The sequence below is a fragment of the Carcharhinus amblyrhynchos genome, chromosome 35 (assembly GCF_965287045.1).
Source record: "Carcharhinus amblyrhynchos chromosome 35, sCarAmb.v2.hapA, whole genome shotgun sequence".
NCBI lineage: Eukaryota > Metazoa > Chordata > Chondrichthyes > Carcharhiniformes > Carcharhinidae > Carcharhinus > Carcharhinus amblyrhynchos.
Window position 1 is genome coordinate 10,956,998 of NC_137358.1, and position 21,417 is coordinate 10,978,414.

Sequence of the window (21,417 nt, forward strand, 5' to 3'; positions counted from 1 at the left end):
CAATCTCAATCCTAAGTGATCAAATGCTCTCTGACAGTCAAGGGGGACTTGTTTTTTTAAATGATTAGCACGTTACCAACTTCCTCAGAAAGGGAAAAGACTTCCTCCCTCCACTCTGAGAAGTGACAGTAGTGTTGTTTACAGCAGCCAATGAGGTCTCTGAGCTCGTTTGGGAAGGTTATGAATTATTTACTGAATAAACTGCAGTTTAGACCTCTAATTGTGCACCACAAGCTTTGTGCTTGTCAATATTTCATGAGCAAAAGTTCCAACAAAAAATTAATTTATTTTGACACCTTTCTGAAGCTGTGGGAGGGAAGAGGGACCCCATTGTTTAAAGGGACAGAACCTCATTGTTATTCATCATCGTCCTTCCAAATCCATGACGACATCCTTTAATGTCCAAAGATGTGCAGGTTAGATGGATTGAACACTAAGGAACAATTTAGCACGGCCTATCCACCTAACCTGCACATCTTTGAGCACTAAGGGATAATTTAGCATGGCCAATCCATGTAAGCCAAGCATCTTTGGACACTAAGGAGTAATTTAGCATGGCCAATCCACCTAACCTGCACATCTTTGGACACTAAGGAGTAATTTAGCATGGTCAATCCACCTAATCTGCTCAGCTTTGGACACTGAGGGGCAATTTACATGGCCAATCCACCTAACCTGCACATCTTTGGACACTAAGTGGCAATTTAGCACGGCCAATCCACCTAACCTGCACATCTTTGGACACTGAGGGCAATTTAGCATGGCCAATCCACCTAATCTACACATCTTTGGACACTGAGGGCAATTTAGCATGGCCAATCCACCTAACCTACACATCTTTGGACACTGAGGGCAATTTAGCATGGCCAATCCACCTAACCTACACATCTTTGGACACTGAAGGGCAGTTTAGCATGGCCAATCCACCTAACCTACACATCTTTGGACACTGAGGGCAATTTAGCATGGCCAATCCACCTAACCTACACATCTTTGGACACTGAGGGCAATTTAGCATGGCCAATCCACCTAACCTACACATCTTTGGACACTGAAGGGCAGTTTAGCATGGCCAATCCACCTAACCTACACATCTTTGGACACTGAGGGCAATTTAGCATGGCCAATCCACCTAATCTACACATCTTTGGACACTGAGGGCAATTTAGCATGGCCAATCCACCTAACCTACACATCTTTGGACACTGAGGGCAATTTAGCATGGCCAATCCACCTAACCTACATACTTAGGGACATGAGGGAATCGTAGTCGGGTGCACAGGACCATGCAATTGTCTGAAGAACTCAGAGGGATTTTCCCTCCTGGGATGAGCATGGGATAGAATTCAACTGGAAACACTACCTGAGGAACTGCTCTCTGTCTGAAGCTAATATTGTCTCCAGCCAGGTTCAGTTACGTGAGCATCAATTCAACTCCAAAATTTTAGTAGAAAGCCGCTAGCTGCAACCTTCAGCATTCTACGCCTTTACTCTTTCTTTGACTCAAGGATACCTGGTTGGACAAGCTCCTTGTTAAAAAGTAAAAACATTCGGATTTGGAAAAGGTATCCACAAGGAAGAGAAATTTAAAAAAAAGCTAAGGGGCTGAATAAAGGGGACCCTGCTCACTTCCAGGTACCTGCTTATAACAAAAATCAGATAAGTGATCGTTCATTTAGGACTGAGCTGAGGAGATCTGGGTGGCACGGCGGCACAGTGATTAGCGCTGCTGCCTCACAGTGCCAGGGACCTGGGTTTGATTCCCAGCTTGGGTCACCGTCTGTGCAGAGTCTGCATGTTCTCCCCGTGTCTGTGTGGGTTTCCTCTGGGTGCTCCGGTTTCCTCCCACAGTCCGAAAGACTTGCCAGTTAGGTGGATTGGCCGTGCTAAATTGCCACTTAGTGTAAGGGGGTTAGCTAGTGTACATACATGGGGTTATGAAATTGTGGCCAGTGCAGTCTTGATGGGACGAATGGCCTCCGTCTGCTCCGTAGGATTCTATATTTCTTCATTTAGCTGAGAATGTTTGAAATTTTCTCTCTCAGAAGGTTCTGCGTGTGTCATTGTTGAATATATTTAAGGCTGAGATAGAGTGAGTTCTTGGCCGGAATTTTACCATCCTGCCCACCACGGCAATCAGAGTGGGTGAGGGGCAGACCATGGGGTGATCTCTCAACTTTGGGCGGGACTTTACGGATTTGGGATGAATGAGGCCGTAAAACCCCACCCTTGGTCTCTCGGAGGATTGTGGGATATGGGGACTGGGAGGGAAAAGTGAAGTTCAAACAGGAGTTAACCCATGATTGTATATGGGCGGCATGGTGGCACAGTGGTTAGCACTGCTGCTTCACAGCGCCAGGGACCTGGGTTCGATTCCTGGCTTGGGTCACTGTCTGTGTGGAGTTTGCACATTCTCCTCGTATCTGAGTGGGTTTCCTCCGGGTGCCCTGGTTTCCTCCCACAGTCCAAAGATGTGTAAGTTAGGTGGAATGGCTGTGCTAATTTGCCTCTCAATGTCAAGGACTAACAGAGTAAATACATGGGGCTAAGGTGATAGACCTTGGCGCAGGCTCGATGGGTTGAATGGCCTTGTTCTGTACGGCAGAGATACCATGATTCTGTATTGAAGATTGGAGCAGGGGCAAGGAGAAGAATGGTTGGCTCCTTCTCCTGTTCATTATGCTTTGTATCTCATGCTTAACGAAGAAAATCAACCCAAATGGTTATTCCGAGGGATAGGGAAAGGGTTCTGATGTATACTGAGAGGAAGTGCGTGGATGATGGGTCTGTAACTGTATTAATGTCTAACATCCACCTGTTATGTCATTGCCCCAAAATTTCGACAGACACACTAGTCTATTCGAAATGTTTACTTTTATGATATGAGTGGTACTGGGACGACCTCACATTATGGTCCAGTGGTTTTCCACTGTGGTTATTTTTTTTTTATTCATTTGTGGGAGATGAGCTGGCCAGCATTTATTGCCCACCCCTAATTGCCCTTGAGAAGGTGGTGATGAGCTGCCTTCTTGAATCACTGCAGTCCATGTGCTATGGGTTGACTCACACTGCCGTTAGGGAGGGAATTCCAGGATTTTGTCCCAGTGATGATATATTTCCAAGTCAGGATGGTGAGTGGCCTGGAAGGGAATTCGCAGCTGGTGTTGTTCCCAGGTGTCTGCTGTCCTTCTAGATGGAAGTTGTGGTGGATTTGGAAGGTGCTGTCTAAGGATCTTTGGTGACTTGCTGCAGTGCATCCTGTAGATGGTACACACTGCTGCTACCGAGCATCGGTGGTGGAGGGAATGGATGTTTGTGGGCGTGGTGCCAATCAAGGGAGATGTTTATGGGAGCTTGTTGTGTGCAAATTGGCCACCATGTTTTCTAAATTACACCAGTGAATTCACATCAAAATTACATAATTGGCAAAAAACGTTGTGTGAATTCCTGACATTGTGTAAGACACTCTGAGGGCCCAACCTTTGTTCCTAACTCCCCTCTCCTTTCCCCCTTCTCCCCTTCCCTTTCCTTCCCCCTTCCCTCCCCCATTCCCCTTCCCCCTCCCTTCCCACTTCTCCCCTTCCCCCTTTTCCTCCTTTCCCCCCTTCCCTCCCCCTTCCTTTTCCCCCTCCTTCCTCCCCTGCTTTTCCTCCTCCTTCCCTGGTATTCATACAGTTATGTTATTCCCACAGTAAGGAATTCCAGGATTAAATTCCAATTCATTGATGTTCTTATTAAAATAATGGAAGTTAAAGTTTTAAGTTGATTTATTAGTGTCACAAGTAGGCTTACGTTAACACCGCAATGAAGTTACTGTGAAAATCCCCTAGTCACCACACTCCGGCACCAGTTCAGGTACACTGAGGGAGAATTTAGTATGGCCAATGCACCTAACCAGCACGTCTTTCGGACTGTGGGAGGAAACTGGAGCACCCGGAGGAAACCCACGCAGACACGGGGAGAACGTGCAAACTCCACACAGGCAGTGGCCCAAGCCGGGGATCAAACCTGGGTCCCTGGCGCTGTGAGGCACGATATATGATAACATTGCTAGCGATCATAAGGTAAAGTTCATTTATTAGTCATAAGTAAGGCTTACATTAACACTGCAATGAAGTTACTGTGAAATTCCCCTAGTTGTCACAGCTCGATGCCTGTTTGTGTCAATGCATGTAACTAGAACATCTTTCAGAATGTGGGAGGAAACCGGAGCACCCGGAGGGGACCCATGCAGGCACGGGCAGAACATGCAAGCTCCACACCAACAGTGACCCAAACTGGGAATTGAACCCGGGTCCCTGTGGAGCAGCAGTGCTGACCACTGTGCTACTGTGCCGCCCCATATCTATCCCATAAGGTTTTAAACAGAGAGAAAATGATTCAATAGAACAGAAGGGCGGCACAGTAGCACAGTGGTTAGCACGGCTGCTTCACAGCTCCAGGGTCCTGGGTTCGATTCCTGGCTCGGGTCACTGTCTGTGTGGAGTTAGCACATTCTCCTCGTGTCTGCGCGGGTTTCCTCCGGGTACTCCGGTTTCCTCTCACAGTCCAAAGATGTGCGGGTTAGGTAGATTGGCCAGGCTAAAAATAGTGTCCTGAGATGTTAGAGGGATTAGAGGTGAATAGGTAGGGATGTGGGGGTATGGCCTGGGTGGGATTGTAGTTGGTGCAGACTCGATGGGCGGAATGGCCTCTTTCTGCACTGTAGGGTTTCTATGATTCTAAGGGGAGTCAGTGGTGTCGTGGTATTGTCAGCAGATTAGTAATCCAGGGACCCAGAGTCATGTTCTGAGGACCAGGGTTCGAATCCTGATGGGGACTTAAAAGTGATTCGAGGTCCACACCCCAATGTGGCTGACTGTAAAATGGCTAAACAAGCCGTTCAGGTGAAGAACAATTGGGGACGGTGATAAAAACACTGGTCTAGTCAGCGTCGCCCACGTCCCACGGCCCATGAATGAATTTGAAAAGAAGCAGTCACTATGGAGCAATTAAAACGAGAGTGACAGCGATTTGGGTGTAATTAAAGAATATACTGGAACACCACAGCAAAAACAAAAATGCAACGTTGGAAATCTGAAATAAAAAGAGAAAAGTTTGGGAAGACTCAGCTCATCCGGCTGGTTCTAATGAACTGGAGCGGCGACAAAAATCTCTCCCTCGATGTCAGTAAAACAAAGGAGATGGTCATTAACTTCAGGAAGCGCAGTGGAGGAAATTCCTCTGTCTAAATCAATGGGGTTGAAGTGGAAATGGTTAAAAGCTTCACGATCCTCGGTGTCCGGCTATCCACAGTGGTTAGCACGAGTTCGATTCCCAGCTTGGGTCACTGTCTGTGTGGAGTTTGCACGTTCTCCCCGTGTCTGCGTGGGTTTCCTCTGGATGCTCCGGTTTCCTCCCGCAGTCCAGAAGACGTGCTGGTTAGATGCATTGATTATACTAAATTCTCCCTCGTTGCACCCGAACAGGTGCCGGAGTGTGGCAACTAGGGGATTTTCACAGTAACTTCATTGCAGTGTTAATGTAAGCCTTACTTGTGACTCTAATAAATAAACTAATATACCAACAACTTGTCCTGGTCCCTCCACATGGGCGCTATTGTTAAGAAAGCTCATCAATGCCTCTATTTTCTCAGGAGGCTAAGGGAATTTGTCATGTCTGCTACAACTCTCACCAATTTTTACAAGATACTATAGAAAGCATCCTTTCTGGTTGTATCATTGTTTTGTATGGCTCCTGCTCTGACCAAGACAGCAAGAAACTACAAAGGATTGTGAACATGGCCCAGTCCATCACGCAAACCAACCTCCCATCCGTTGACTCTGTCTACACTTCCCACTGCCTTGGCAAAGCAGCCAGCATAACCAAGGACCCCACGCACCCCGGACATCCTCTCTTCCACCTTCTTCTTTTGGGAAAAGGATACAAAAGTCTGAGAACACATACCAACCGACTCAAGAACAGCTTCTTCCCTCCTGCCATCAGATCTTTGAATGGACCTGCATTGCATTAAGTTGATCTTTCTTTACATTCTACCTATAACTGCAACACTGCATTCTGCACCCTCTTCTTCCCTCCTCCCCTATGTACTCTATGGATGGTATGTTTTGTCTATATAGCGCGCAAGAAGCAATGCTTTTCACTGTATCTTAATATATGTGACAATAATAAATCAAATCAAATCAATCTGCGGAGAGAAACAGGGGCCTGAGGTGGAATTTTCCTGGACCAAGGGACTGGTAGTGGGCAGAACAGGACAACGCAAAGATCCGTTGGCTTCGGGTGGAATATTCCAACCTTGGGGCACACGTGACTGGAAAATCCTGCCACTGGAATTAGTGGGTCCCACCACGAGTGATGTGGCAGGCTGGCCAAGTGTCCATTGACTGATGACGGGTCTGGAAGATCTTAGTGGCAGAGAGGCGGGGCTGGAAAATGCCACTTTAAAGGTAAGCCACCACCTTGAAATGTCACGTCTGCTCACCGTGGAGAGAGAACGGCAGATACTGAGGGGTGACAAAATCCAAAATAATGAACACTTCAGTGTAACTAAATAGCCAACAATGAATACTTAGCATTAGTTAACAGAGAATTATGAATGGGTTGGAGTGATTTAGTTGTGGATAATGGATGGTTGAAGGTAATTGCAGACCGTAATGAACACTTGAGAGTGATTAACTCATGCTTGGGATCAGTTAAATAGAGAATAATGGATACCGAGAGGAGAAAATAGCACTCGCAAGGGAATCGTAAACTTTTATCCACACCATTAGTCGCCACGATGAGTGTAGGGGGCAAAGAGGCCCACCCTTTATTGTGAGCTAACTTACCAGATTGGGTTGGCACAGTGGTTAGCGCTGCTGCCTCACGGTGCCAGGGACCCAGGTTCGATTCCCAGCTTGGTACACTCTCTGTGTGGAGTCTGCACATTCTCCCCGTGTCTGCGTGGGTTTCCTCTGGGTGCTCCGGTTTCCACCCACAGTCTGAAAGAGTAAGGGTGCATTGACCTGAACAGGTGCCGGAGTGTGGTCACCAGGGGATTTTCACAGTAACTTCATTGCAGTGTTAATGTAAGCCTTCCTTGTGACTAATAAATAAACTTTAACTTTTTACTTTACAGATTGGCAGATACAGATGTTTGGCTTTGGAATCATAATGGGTGATTGCATCCGTTTCGGGCTCAGAGTGTTGTTATTCTGTGAGCTTCGTCAACCGATCCCCAGTGAGGCAATCAAACCTCATTGCACTCAGCACCCGAAACACCGGTTGGGAAAGTCCACCCCACTGTGGCTTGAGTGGAACAGCCCAGTTGAAGACTTCCTTTTGAATGGGCTTATTGCATTGTTTGCAAGCTATCAGCATGGGATGGCCTTTATTCATCACATCTCTTCCAGTCAATTAGAGTCCAGATGGGAGATAAACCATTAACAGTTATTGTCAGAGCGTGGGGTGAGGCGGCCTCCATTAATCAAGGGTCAACTTGATCTTTTCAAGACGGACAAAGTTTTCCTAATTGTTGGGCTGTGCCAATGAATATCGGGCAATCTGACCGATCAGGGGGCAGTGCCGGGGGGCAGTGCTGGGGGCAATGCCAGAGTGAGAAGGGGCAGTGTCAGAAACAATTCCAGGGTGTCAGAGGGCAGTGCCAGGGGGCAGTGTCAGGGTGCCAGAGAGTAGTGCCAAGGTGCCGGGGTCTTTGCCAAAGTGCCAGAGGCTTCGCCAGGGACAGTGCCAAGAATGTCAGGTGTGTCAGAGATCAGTGCCGGGGAGAGTGCCAGGGTCGCAGGATTCAGTTTTGGGGCAGTGCCAGGGGACAATGTTAAGGTGTCAGGGATCAGTGCCGGGACAGTGCCGGGGGCAGTGCCAAGGGACAGTGCTGGGCCCTTGATGGAGCTCCTTTGAGGGTGGTGTTCCCCCTAATCTGTGGAGGGTTGCTTATGCCCATGGGGAAATGGGGAAGCTCATGGATCGGGACGGGGTGGGGGGCATAGCCTACGTGCATTAGGGACAAGGTGGTCTCCATGCGCGCGCGGGAGTGTGGGAGCTTTCCCTTTCCTTTAAATTGGAGGTGGGGAGGAGGGGGCTTGCTTTTTAAAGGGCATCCTGACCTCTCGGGATTCCTGATCCTTCTGTCTCTTTCCTGCCCCGCCAGCGTGGGGCGGTGGGAGGGACTTGCCTCTAGGTTTGTTTCGCTGCACGGTGAGAAACATTGGCTGCGGAGCCGGTGAGCCGGACGCCGATTTTCTGGCCACAGCCAGCACTCAATGTGGAAACTGGCAAAATTCCGCCCAAGGTGCGCACGACATTAAAATTATGAACTGATGTTACGGGACTGGATCAGGAAGTGATGAGGTGACACTGAGCGTTGTGTAATTGTGGGTGAGTGGCGTTGGGGAAGGGTGGTTCGGGAGAGTTGGGAAGAGGAGGGAAGAGTGAGAAGTCTTTCTATTTCATTGCACTGGGCAGAACAAACAATGATATGTGAACGATGCAAGACTCTGTGGATGTAAAAAAAATCAACCATCAGGTTCAGGAAGATGTTGATGTTGACGGGAGGTCTTAAATTGTGAATTGCTGGGCTATTTATGTCACTCTGCTACCTAGAAAATATATCTCTCCTTCTGTTGTTTTGAAGTCTGTTTGCTGGATTGGTACATTAACAGCCCAGTGAACTCATTGTGGAGAGTTGCAGCTCGTTGTTAATAACATTAGGGCCCTTTTAATTCTGTGCTAATTATTAAAGACTGCCATCAATCTCTCTGTCCCAGACAGGGAACAATTTCAACTGTAGATTCTCATTTCTTCTGGTAATGAATTGTCCTTGGGAAATTAATAAAAGTTAAAGATTAAAAATTAAATCCAAAATGTGTGGGCTAGGTGGATTGGCTGTGCTAAATTGCCCCTTAGTGTCCCAAGATGTGTAGGCTAGGTGGATTGTTCATGCTAAATTGCCCCTTAGAGGGGCTTAATTGCCCCTCAGTGTCCCAAGATGTATAGGTTAGTGGATTGGCCATGCTTAATTGCCTATTAGTATCCAAAGATGTGCAGGTTAGGTGGATTGTTCATGCTAAATTGCTCCTTAGTGTCCAAAGGTGTGTAGATTAGGTGGATTGGCCATGCTAAATTGCCCCTTCGTGCCCCAAGATGTGTAGGTTGAATAGATTAGCCATGGAAAATGTGTAGTGTTACAGGGATGGGGTAGGGGAGAAGGCCTGGGTAAGATACTCCATCAGCGAGTTGGTGCATGCTGAATGGACTGAATGGCCTCTTCAGCACTGTAGGGGTTCTATGATTCCATGACTTGTCACTATGTTGCCTGATTGAAGGACTGGACATTGGGAAGGGAAGGGTCTGCTGAGGGCTACTGCCCCTTTCCTTACTGCCAGGCCCCACCTCCCCAAGCTTCCCTCCCCCATGACAGCCCCATCACTGATCTGTGACGTGGGTCATTCCGAGAAACTGGGACTTTGGTCATTCCACCGCCAACCACATCCTCCTCAGTGGCGCTGCTGAGCACCAGAGCTGCTGGCCTGTGTTTAGGCCCCAGTCCAACGCCAGCATCTCCACATCATGTGTTTAGCTGGCCAGTCTCACTGGGTGCGATTCCTACCCCCTGGGTTTTTGCTTCTAGGTGAAGGATGTGTGACTGCTCCATTGGCATGTGGCTTGGTGGGCCTTTCCTAACAAGTGGCGCTGCCAATCCCATAACAAGATTCCAGCCCTTGTCTTGTTTTTCCTCTTTATTTCTCCTTTTGGACCTGATTTGTCTCAATGACACCTTTGTTCTTCTTTTCCTTCTGTTTATTTTGGGCAGCACAGTGGGTTAGCACTGCTGCCTCACAGCTCCAGAGACGTGGGTTTGATTCCCGGCTCGGGTCACTGTCTGTGTGGAGTTTGCACATTCTCCTTGTGTCTGTGTGGGTTTCCTCCCACAGTCCAAAGATGTGCGGGTTAGGTTGATTGGCCATGCTAAAATTGCCCCTTTAGTGTCCTGAGATGCTTAGGTTAGAGGGATTAGCGGGTAAATATGTAGGGATATGGGGGTAGGGTCTGGGTGGGATTGTGGTCAGTGCAGACTCGATGGGCCGAAGGGCCTCTTTCTGCACTGTAGGGTTCTATGATTCTATGATTTTTCAATCCATAAACCTTACAGACGAAGGGAGGAGGGCTTTTGGTTCAGTGAATTATAGAGATCCAAAGTACATGTTGTCTCTGCGTTGGCATTACCAACTCAACTTGGCAGAGTTGATAGCTCAACTGGCATTGATTTGATTTGGTTTATTATTGTCACAAGTATTAGAATACAGTAAAAAATATTGTTTCTTGCGCACTATGCAGAAAAAACATACCATTCCTAAAGTACCTAGAAGAAAAGGGAAGGAGAGGCTATGGAACATAATGTTACTGCATAGCTAGGGTGTAGAGAAAGATCAGATTAATATATGGTAGGTTCATCCAAACAGCAGGGAAGAAGCTGTTCTTGAGTCTCTTGGTACGTGACCTCAGACTGCTTTATCTTTTTGCTGACAGAAGAAGGTGGAAGAGAGAATGTCTGGGGTGCGTGGGGTCCTTGGTTATGCTGGCTGCTTTTTCGAGGCAGCGGGAAGTGTAGACAGAGTCAATGGATGTGAACCAAAAGAGAAAATGCTGGAAAATCTCAGCAGGTCTGACAGCATCTGTGAAGGAGAGAAAAGGACTGACGTTTCGAGTCCAGATGACCCTTTGTCAAAGCTGTGTCAATGGATGGGAGGTTGGTTTGTATGATGGACTGGGCTTTGTTCACAACCCTTTGTAGTTTTTTGCGGTCTTGGGCGGAGCAGGAGCCACGCCAAGCTGTGATACAACCAGAGGGAATGCGTCTGTAAAAATTAGTGAGAGTCGTAGCGGACATGCCAAATTTCTTTCCTGAGAAAGTAAAGCAGACTTAAGAAAATTTTACCACAGAGGTATTTGAGTTTACAATGCCGTTTAGGTGACGATGTAACTAACTGCATCATGAAGCTATCTCTAGTTGGTTTAGCTCAGTTGGCGGGGAGGCTGACACAGAGTGACGAAAACAGTGTGGGTTCAATTCCTGTACCAGCAGAGGTTATTCATGAAGGCCCCACCTTCTTAACCTTACCCCTTGTCTGAGGTGTGGTGACCCTGAGGTTAAATCATCACCAGATGGTGGTCATCTGGGACTATGGTGCCTTCACCTTAGTTTTGCATGAAGCCACCCTTTCCAGCATGTTCTTTGGCCTGTTCCCTTTCCCACATTGGTGGACTCAATTTTCTGTCTTTATATTGGACCTCCCTCCTAGAAATGTTCTGTTTTCCCTTTAATCTCTATCATTACCCTCAATCTGCAATGTGGTGTGGGGAAAGCGTGAACAGTTTTGGTCCCCTTATCTAAGAAAATATGTACTGGTGTTGGAGGCAGTCCAGAGAAGATTGATCCCAGGTATGGAGGGATTTTCCTATGAGGAGACGTTGAGTAGGTTGGACCTGTACTCATTGGAGTTTAGAAGAGTGAGAGGCTACCTTATTGAGACATATTGTATTCTCAGGGGGATTGATAGGGTCGATGCTGAGAGACTGTTTCCCCTTGTGGGAGAGTCTAGGAGCAGTGGACATAATCTCAGAGTAAGGGGGTCACCCATTGAAGACAGAGGTGAGAAGGAATTTCTTCTCTCAGATTATGCTGGCTGTTTTTCTTAGGCAGCGGGTAGTATAGGCAGAGTCAATGGATGGAGGCTGGTTTGTGTGATGGACCGGGCTACGTACACAACCCTTTGTAGTTTCTTGCACTTGTAGATGGTGCACACGGTGCTGAGGAAGTGAATATTTAACATGGTAGATGGGTGCCGAGAAAGCAGCTTTATTTGTCCTGGATGGTGTTGAACTTCTCGAGCATTGTTGCAGCTGCACCCATCCAGGCAAGTGGGGAGTTTTCCATCACACTCCTGACTTGTGCCTTGCTGAACAGGCTTTGGAGATGCGGAAGGTGCATTATTCATCACAGAATTCCCAGCCTCTGACCTGTTCTCTGAGCGCAGTTCAGTTCCTGCCCAATAGTAAGCTGCAGGATGTTGATAGTGGGGGATTCAGCGAGGGTAGTGCTGTTCAGTGTCAGATTACCCACCACATTTTCCAAAGTGCAACAGTGAGCACACTTCAAAAACCAACTCATTCGCTGTAAAGCGCTTTGGAATATCCCAATGTTGTAAAAGGTGTAAATACAACACTCCCTCTCCCTCCTTCCCTCTCCCTCCCTCCCTCCTTCCCTCTCCCTCACTTCCTCCTTTCCTCTCTTCCTGCCTTTCTCCTTTTTCCCTCCCTCCCTCCTTTCCTCCTACCTCCCTCCTTACTTCCTTTATTTTCTCCCTCCCTCCTTTTCTTCCACCCCACACTCTTTTTTTCTCCCTCCCTCCTTTCATCCTTTCTTTCTTCCTTTCTCTCTCTCTTTCTTCCTTTCTTTTTCTCTCACTTTCTTCCTTCCTCTCTTTCTCTTCCTTAGTCTCTGTCTTCCTTCCTTTCTTTCTCTCTCTCTCTTTTCCTTTCTTTCTCTCTTTCTCTTCATTCTTCTCTTTGTCTTTCTTCCTTTCTCTCTTCTCTCTCTCTTCCTTTCTCTCTATCGGTGAATCTGTGGAAGGTGAAGTCAAGCCGGGTCTCTCAGCCACAGGGAGGCAGGTCGGATAGAGAAACATAGAGGAGTTCCACAGCCTGGAGGCAGGGAGGGAGGCAGAGAGGGAGGCAGAGAGGGAGGTGGTGCGATGAGTCCTGATGGGAGGGTGTGCCGTCCCTACACTCGGAACTATGAGGTGAGAGAAAGAGTAAGGACACCTCGGAGAGAAAATGATTGTTAAAGACTTGCAGCATTGTTCACACTGCCAAAGCCATGCTGGGGAGTTATTAATAATGTATTATTAATATCAGACTTACAAATTTGCCATGACGCAAACAGTTTATCTCACCTTTGGTGCAGGAATAAGGATGGAACCCAAGGGAAAGGCTTGTGAGCAGATCAAACCTTTGACCAATTCCTGTTTTTTTTGCTCCTATGAGCATTTTCTCTGTATATTGACAATAAGGAGTACAATTTCATCTCATAGAACCCCAACACAGAAGGAGGCCATTCAGCCCATCGAGTCTGAACCGACCACAATCCCACCCAGACCCTATCCCCATAACCCTGCCTATTTACCCTAGCTCAACCCCCGACACTAGGGGACAATTTCGCGCGGCCAATCCACCTAAACCTGCACACCTTTGGACTGCGGGAGAAAACTGGAGGAAACCCACGGAGACACAGGAAGAACGTGCAAATTCCACACAGACAGTGACCTGAGGCTGGAATTGAACCCGGGTCCCTGTCTGGCAGCAGTGCTAACCACTGTGCCACCGTGCCGCCTGCAATATTAGCACTGAGTGGCTTTGGGAGACGCCCTCTCTTTCTAAGACGGCACCGTGCGTGCTCGGGCGTGGGTTAACATTCGGAGGGGGCTGGGTGTTCACAATCAGTGCAGTGTGAACCTCTGAGGTTAGTTCCTCAGTATGATACAGCGAGTGCCAATTATTAAGAGACCAGCTATTGTCGGTTCCATGGAGGTGAGTCATTTTTGTTCACAATGTGAACAGATTTAACCATGTGCTGCGTAGTTACGATTTACAGAATAACGGCTGTGCCTCAGTGAGCTGCACCCTTTGCCTTTGAGATGGAAAGCCCCATTCCAATGCCAAAATTTGCCTCCAGTGCACTACTGGGGGAATGCCGCACTGCCAAAAATTAAAGTTTATCGATTAGTGTTGTTGCAGGTAGGCTTACATTAACACTGCAATGAAATCACTGTGAAAATCCGCCACTCGCCATTCTCCTTTTCAGATACACTGAAGGGAAGTTTAGCACGGCCAATACACCTTAACTTTTGGAGTATAGGTGGAAAGCGGAGTACCCGGGGGTAACCCACGTAGACACAAGGAGAATGTGCAGACTCAGTACAGTCATCCAAGTGCGGGAATTGAACCTGGATCCCTGGGGCTGTGAGGCAGCAGTGCTAACCACTACGCCACCGTGCCGCCCTCAGTATAAAGTCCCCACAGGAGGGTGCTTTGCAAAATAAAAGCACATGGGAGAGGAGGCAATATAGATTGAGGATTGGTCAACAGGCAGACAGTAGGAATAAACAGGTCACTCTTACATTGGCAGGCTGTGTCTAATGAGCTTCCATAAGGACACTCATAAATAAACTAAAACTTTATCAAAATCCTTCTGAAAATCCAAAGATAAAGGGCTGGATTTTCTAGCCGCGTTCGCCCCAAGGTCGGAAAATCCTGCCCAAGGTCAAATGGGCTTGCGCATAGTCCATCTCCTGCCCAAAGATGTGTAGGTTAGGTGGATTGGCCATGCTAAATTGCCCCTTAGTGTCCAAAGGTGTGCAGGTCAGGTGGATTGGCCATGCTAAATTGCTCCTTAGTGTCCAAAGGTGTGCAGGTCAGGTGGATTGGCCATGCTAAATTGCCCTTTAGTTTTGGGGGGATTAGCAGGGTAAATACCTGAGGTTTCAGGGATAAGGCCTGGCTTATCATAGAGTAATAGTGGCTTACAGCAGGAAAACATGCCCTTTGGCCCAACTTACCCGTGCTGCCCTTTTACTTTAACCATTATGCGAGCCCCAATTGCCTGCATTTGGCCCATATCCCTCTATACCCACTTTACATGTTTGAGTTAGGAGAGGCTGGATAGACTGGGACTTCCTTCTCTGAAGGGTGATCTTATAGAGGTCTATAAAATAATGAGGCCCATAGATAAGGTAGATAGTCAACACCTTTTCCCAAAGGTAGGGAGTCTGAAACTAGAGGTCATAGGTATAGGGTGAGAGGGCAGAGATACAAAAGGGCCCAGAGGGGCAATTGTTTCATTCAGAGGGTGGTGAGTGTCTGGAACAAGCTGCCAAGGGCAGTAGTAGAGGCAAGTACAATATTGTCTTTTAAAAAGCATTTAGACAGTTACATGGGTTGTTATCGGTGCAGGCTCAATGGGTCAAATAGCCTCTTCCTGCACGAAAGGGATTCTGTGTGTGGCACAGTGTCACAGTGGTTATCACTGCTGCCTCACAGCGCCAGGGACCCGGGTTCGATTCCGGGGTTGAGTCACTGTCTGTACAGAGTCTGCACATTCTCCCCGTGTCAGTGTGGGTTTCCTCCGGGTGCTCAGGTTTCATCCCACAGACCAAAGATGCGTGGGTTAGTTAGATTGGCCGTGCTAAATTGCCCGTTCGGACCCTATTTTACCATTTTGATTCTGAGTGCTGGGCGGACCTGAATCTGAGAGTGTTTCAGGTCTGACTTTAGATCCGTTCTCAGGCGCCCCTATACGCACTCTGCCTGAAAAAATATTGGCGATTCTGAATCGTGCTGCACAAGACTGTAGACGGGGCTTAACGTGCCCAAAGATGTGCAGGTTAGGTGGATTGGCCGCGCTAAATTGCTTTTAGTGTCCAAAAGTGTGCGGGTTGGATGGATTGGTCATGTTAGACTAGCTAAGGTAAATGCATGGGGTTACGGGGATGGGGCCTGGGTGGGATTGTGGTCGGTGCAGACACAATGGGCCTTCTGCACTGTAGAGACTCTATGATTCTATGATTACGGTGAAGTGCGGGTATAAGAGGCAACATCATTTCTATAGAAATAGCTGTGACTGAAATCTTGCATTGCAAGCAGCTGTGACAAGGATTTGATGACCCTTTGCAGTTTAATCATAGTCTTGCAAGGCTTGCCTTATTTGGGACTAGGCTTTTAATTAATCCATCGCTCTCCGCGCCGGCACCCTACACGGCCTTGTCAAGGGGAAAGCATGACAACCCTTCAAGAATTAAATCGCCAAACTACACATCAAAGTTGGCGTTCCCTGCATCTGCGGGGTGAAAGGTCAAACCTCATTAAAGAAACATGAACTTGTTGGATCTGCGAGGCTCCCAGTAACGGCACAATCATCACACTGTCAATCCCTCACCGGCCGATTGTCAGACCCTGCGTCTGATTAAAACATGAAGGGTCATCAAGCGCGCGACGCCACTTGGCTTCAGCGAGTAATCACCACGGTTTCTCTTCAAGGACGCTGTGGCATTTCAATTTCCTCCCTTCCTCTTTTATTCAAGAAATGACTGGGAAAGACGCCGTGAATTCCCCGGCAAATTGCTTTTGATTTTTCGCTCTTCTTACGTGTTTCAGGTTTTATTATAGCTTGTGTCAGGCAGTTGACGGAGCCCTGCAGACCCTGACAACCATCTTTACGCTGGGGTTGAGAGGAAGCAAAGTTATTTCTCATCAAGCTCCTCACGATACCAGCCTCACGGTGAGTCTGGCCTCCAGCGTCAAATCCTCACCTAGAGTTTTGTAGCATCGATGTGAGGTCCCCGTAGAGGAGGCAGACAGTTGCTAGGGTCAGGCCTGAGGCTGGCCTTGACCCGTCTGCCCCTCAAGGCTGGCACAGCAGTGAGCACTGCTGCCTGACAGGGACCCGGGTTCGATTCCCGATTTGGGTCACTGTCAGTGCGGAGTCTGCACGTTCTTCCCCGTGTCTACGTGGGTTTCCTCCGGATGCTCCGGTTTCCTCCCACAGTCCAAAGGCATGCTGGTTAGTGTGCTAACCTCAGTGTACCCGAACAGGTGCTGGAGTGTGGCGACTAGGGGATTTTCACAGTGACTTCATTGCAGTGTTAACGTAAGCCTCTTTGTGACACTAATACATAAACTTTAAAACTAAACACACATTGATTCTGCAAGTGCCAACTTCAGGCCTACCCCTAGCAACCGCCTGCTGCTGTGGCAACAGACCCTCTTTACCCAATCTCTTTACCCAATCCCACGCTGCTCAGATCAAATCCCAACCAAGAAGATCAATTATTATTTCTTTATCAGTCCAGGTCTTGGGGCCTACTTGTTTCTCATGAATTTTTGTCAACAGTGAGGCTTCAGCCACTAAAAGGTAAAGCCACCATAGACCTGGGTGGTGACGATTTTTACCTGAGGGTCGCCGCACCTCAGGCAAGGGACAAGGTTGAGAAGGCGGGGCCTTCATTAGTAACTTCAGCTGATACGGGAATTGAACCTGCGCCATTGGCATCGCTCTGCATCACTAACCAGCTATCCAGCCAATTGAACTAAACCAACTCCCAGACACCAGTCACAGCTATATTTCTGAGACCAGATAGTGCAATAGAATATCTGAACTTGGCAAAGAGATCTTCAACAGTAGTAGTGGACACGCCAACATTAAGGGCATTTAAACGGTCATTGGATAAACATATGGCGGGGCAGGCTCGAAAGGCTGAATTTGCCCACTTCTGCTCTTAATTCCTATGTTCCTGGACCCAAGTCGGGAATTGAACCCGGTTCCCTGGCGCTGTGAGGCAGTTGTGCCAACCAATGGCTGGACATGCCAACCTTCCTTAGCCCATCGGATCCTGGTTTGGCGAGGAATATCTGCCCTTGTAAACAATCAAGGGATCATGAGTTCACGCTCGAAAGGGAGAAAAACTGGGATAGAAAGAGGAAATTAAAAGCGTGTAAGAACAATGCCATCCTTTTTGCAGAAGCGGGGCGGGGGGGGAGGGTCACAGACAGTACGCTGAATTTTGTTAAGCGTCTGGACACTTGCAATGTCTCGTTGAAGTATACAGGTGCAAACTTTTCAACGCGGATAGAAAAGCTATTATAAGGCCGCAAGACAAAATATGAATAGCCAATTGTAATGTAGACAAAACACGGTTTACCATATTTGAATAGCTGTGAGGATCGAGATAATTTTTTTTTCAAACAAAGTGCTTATTAAAAGATGGCTGCAAATGAGCTTATCTCCCAGAGTCTGGGCTGAAAAAAAATTATTATTGGATCTCACTCCAGCGGACCAGAACAATGTGAGTCCTTCACTTTTATAGGACAACTGATAATCTGCTCAACTGTGTGCCGACATCTTGTCTAACCAATGATACCATCGCACTCGGAGACTGATATGATTGTCCGTGGCTTTGCAAAAGTACAATTTCATTTTAGGTTGAAAAATGACAGTCGAAAAAGCCCCAATAATTGAAAGGATTGGCTCTTCTCAATTAAGGACAAACAAACCAGCTCTTCAGTGAACTTTCTGAGTGACATTCTCTTTGCAAAGTTCAATCCCTCGAGAAAATCATTAGCCTTCTGATGGACTCTCGCCTTCGGAAGATGTCTCTCACTCAGCAGAAGATTAACTCTTTATTTGTCCGTTGACTGTAGTTAGCCCAACTTCCCCAGAAAGCTCCCAAAATCGAATATTCCTTTGTACTAACTCATTGAGTTAGTGACTTGTTTATTCTTTATTAGCATCACAAGTAGGCTTACATTAACACTGCAATGAAGTTACTGTGAAAATCCCCCAGTAGCTACGCTCTGGAACCTGTTTGGGCACACGAAGGAAGAACTTAGCACGGCCAATATGTTCATCCAGAAGGAATTCTTCAAATGCAGACAATAAAAAAAACTTATTCCAACTTATAAATCAAAGAAAGGGTTTAATAAAGAAACTTCATTACTCCAAACGAGGTGCCTTGCCCTGGGCCAATCCCAGCTAACCCACAATTCCCAACAGGTTCTTATTTATAGTGAGTCAGCTGACCATCACACCATTCTGTCATTGGTTCCATAGATTACTGGATCAGCTGACCCTTACAACTTGTTAGCATTTGTCACATTACACCCGATGCAACTTTATTATTTCTAATACAATGCACCCTAACCAGCACGTCTTTCGGACTGTGGGAGGAAACCAGAGCACCCAGAGGAAACCCACGAAGACACGGGGAGAATGCACAGATGGTGACCCAAGCCAGGAATCGAACCCAGGTCCCCGGCGCTGGGGGCAGCAGTGCTAACCATTTCAGAATTTAGGAAGCTACTTATCAATCAACATGTAAGCAATGTGGTGGTCTAGTGGTATTATCACTAGACTATTAATCGAGAACTCAGCGAATGTTCTGGGGACCCAGGCTCGAATCCTGCCACGGCAGATGGTGGGATTTTATTTATTATTGTCACATGTATTAACACACATTGAAAAATATTGTTTCTTGTATGCTATGCAGACAAAGCATACTGTTCATAGAGAAGGAAAGGAGAGGGTGCAGAGTGAAGTGTTACAGTCACAGCGAGGGTGTAGAGAAATATCAACTTAGTGCGAGGTAGGTCCATTCAAAAGTCTGACAGCAGCAGGGAAGAAGCTGTTCTTGAGTTGGTTGGTACATAACCTCAGACTTTTGTATCTTTTTCTCGAAGGAAGAAGGTGGAAGAGAGAATGTCCGGGGTGTGTGGGGTCCTTGATTATGCTGGCTGCTTTCCCACAGCAGTGGGAAGTGTAAACAGAGTCAATGGATGGGAGGCTGGATTGAGTGATGGACTGGGCTACATTCACAACCTTTTGTATTTGAATTTGAATTCAATAAAAAATATCTGGAATTTAGAATCTACTGATGACCGTGAAACCATTGTCAGAAAAACCCATCTGGTTCATTCATGTCCTTTAGAGAAGGAAATCTGCCATCTTTACCTGGTCTGTCCTACATGGGACCCCAGAGTCACAGCAATGGGGTTGACTCTCAGCTGCCCTCAGGCAACTAGGGATAAGCAATAAATGCCGATTTACATTCTACACATAAAACAAAGGGCAAATACATTTTAATCAGTTATCAGTCCACTCCACAACCATCAAAAAGGCGATGAAAGATGTCATCAATGGTGCTATCGAGTGACAATCACTCTTACGCTCCATTTGCCACTTAACCTCACTGCAAACTTAAATCATTAAAAAAATATATATTTTATTCATTTATGAGATGTGGATGTCGCTGGCCAGGCTAGCATTTATTGCCCATCCCTAATTGCCCCTTGAGAAGGTGGTGGTGAGCCACCTTCTTGATCTAGTGCAGTCCCTGTGGTGTAGGTACACCCACAGTGCTGTGAGGGAGGGAGTTCCAGGATTTTGACCCAGTCATAGTGAAGGAATGGCCAATATATTTCCAAGTCAGGATGGTGAGTGGCTCGGAGGGGAACCTCCGCATGGTGGTGTTCCCAGGTATCTGCTGCCATTTGTTCTTCGAGATGGCAGTGGGTTTGGAAGATACTGCCTAAGGAGACTTAGTGACTTCCTGTAGTGCATCTTGTAGATGGTACACATGGTTGCCACTGTGCATTAGTGGTGGAGGGATTGATTGAAGATAGCAATCAAGCGGGGCTGCTTTGTTCTGGATGGTGTCGAGCTTCTAGAGTGTTGTTGGAGCTGCACCCACCCAGGCAAGTGGGGCTCATTCCATCGCACTCCTGATTTGTGCCTTGTAGATGTTGGACAGGCTCTGGGGAGTCGGGAGGTGAGTTACTCACTGCAGGATACCTAGCCTCTGACTTGCCCTTGTTGCCAGGGTATTTATATGGTTGGGTCCAGTTCAGTTTCTGGTCAATGGTAACCCGCAGGATGTAGATAGTAGGGGATTCGCGGACGGTAATGCCATTGAATGTTAAGGGGAGATGATTAGATTCCCTCTTGTTGGAGATGGTCATTGTCTGGCACTAATGTTATTTGCCACTTGTCAGCCCAAGCCTGGATGTTGTCCAGATCTTGCTACATTTGGACATAGACTGCTTCAGTATCTGAGGAGCCGTGAGTGAACATCCCCACTTCTAATTTTATGATGGAAGGACAGTCATTGATGGAGCAGCTGAAGATGGTTGGGCCTTGGACATTGCCCCGAGGAACATGGGGCAAGGTATCATTGCTGAAGACCGTGTACTCAACCTACAACAGAAACTAGCTGGAAATTAGAGCCCTGTGGACCTTTTCCCCCATCTCAGGGTGGGGGCAGCGGGGTGTGTTTATCCTGCTAAACTCCCTGACGTCAAGTGGCAACTTAGCATGGACAATCAACCTAACCCTGCCTTAAATCATAGACCCCCTACAGCGCAGAAGGAGGCCATTTGACCCATCGAGTCTGCACCAACCACAATCCCACATATTTACCCTGCTAATCCCCCTGACTCTGAGGGATAATTTAGCATGGCCAACCAACCTTACCCGCACATCCTTCATTTTATCTTTTGGTTTCAGATTCCAGCATCAAAAGCTTTTAATCTGCAGTCGGACTGTGGGAGGAAACTGGAGCAGCCGGAGGAAACCCACGCAGACATGGGGAGAACGTGCAGACTCCACACAGACAGTGACCCGAGGCCAGAATTGAACCCGGGTCCCTGGCACTGTGAGGCAGCAGTGCTAACCCACTGTGCCACCTTTCTGCCCCTTCATCTTTCCAGAACTGAGTCCTGGAACTGTCCTGACCCACACCCCAACTGAAACCAGCTGGCAATGCACAGATTAGAGATGGCATTATTGACCTTGTGATTCCGAATCACATG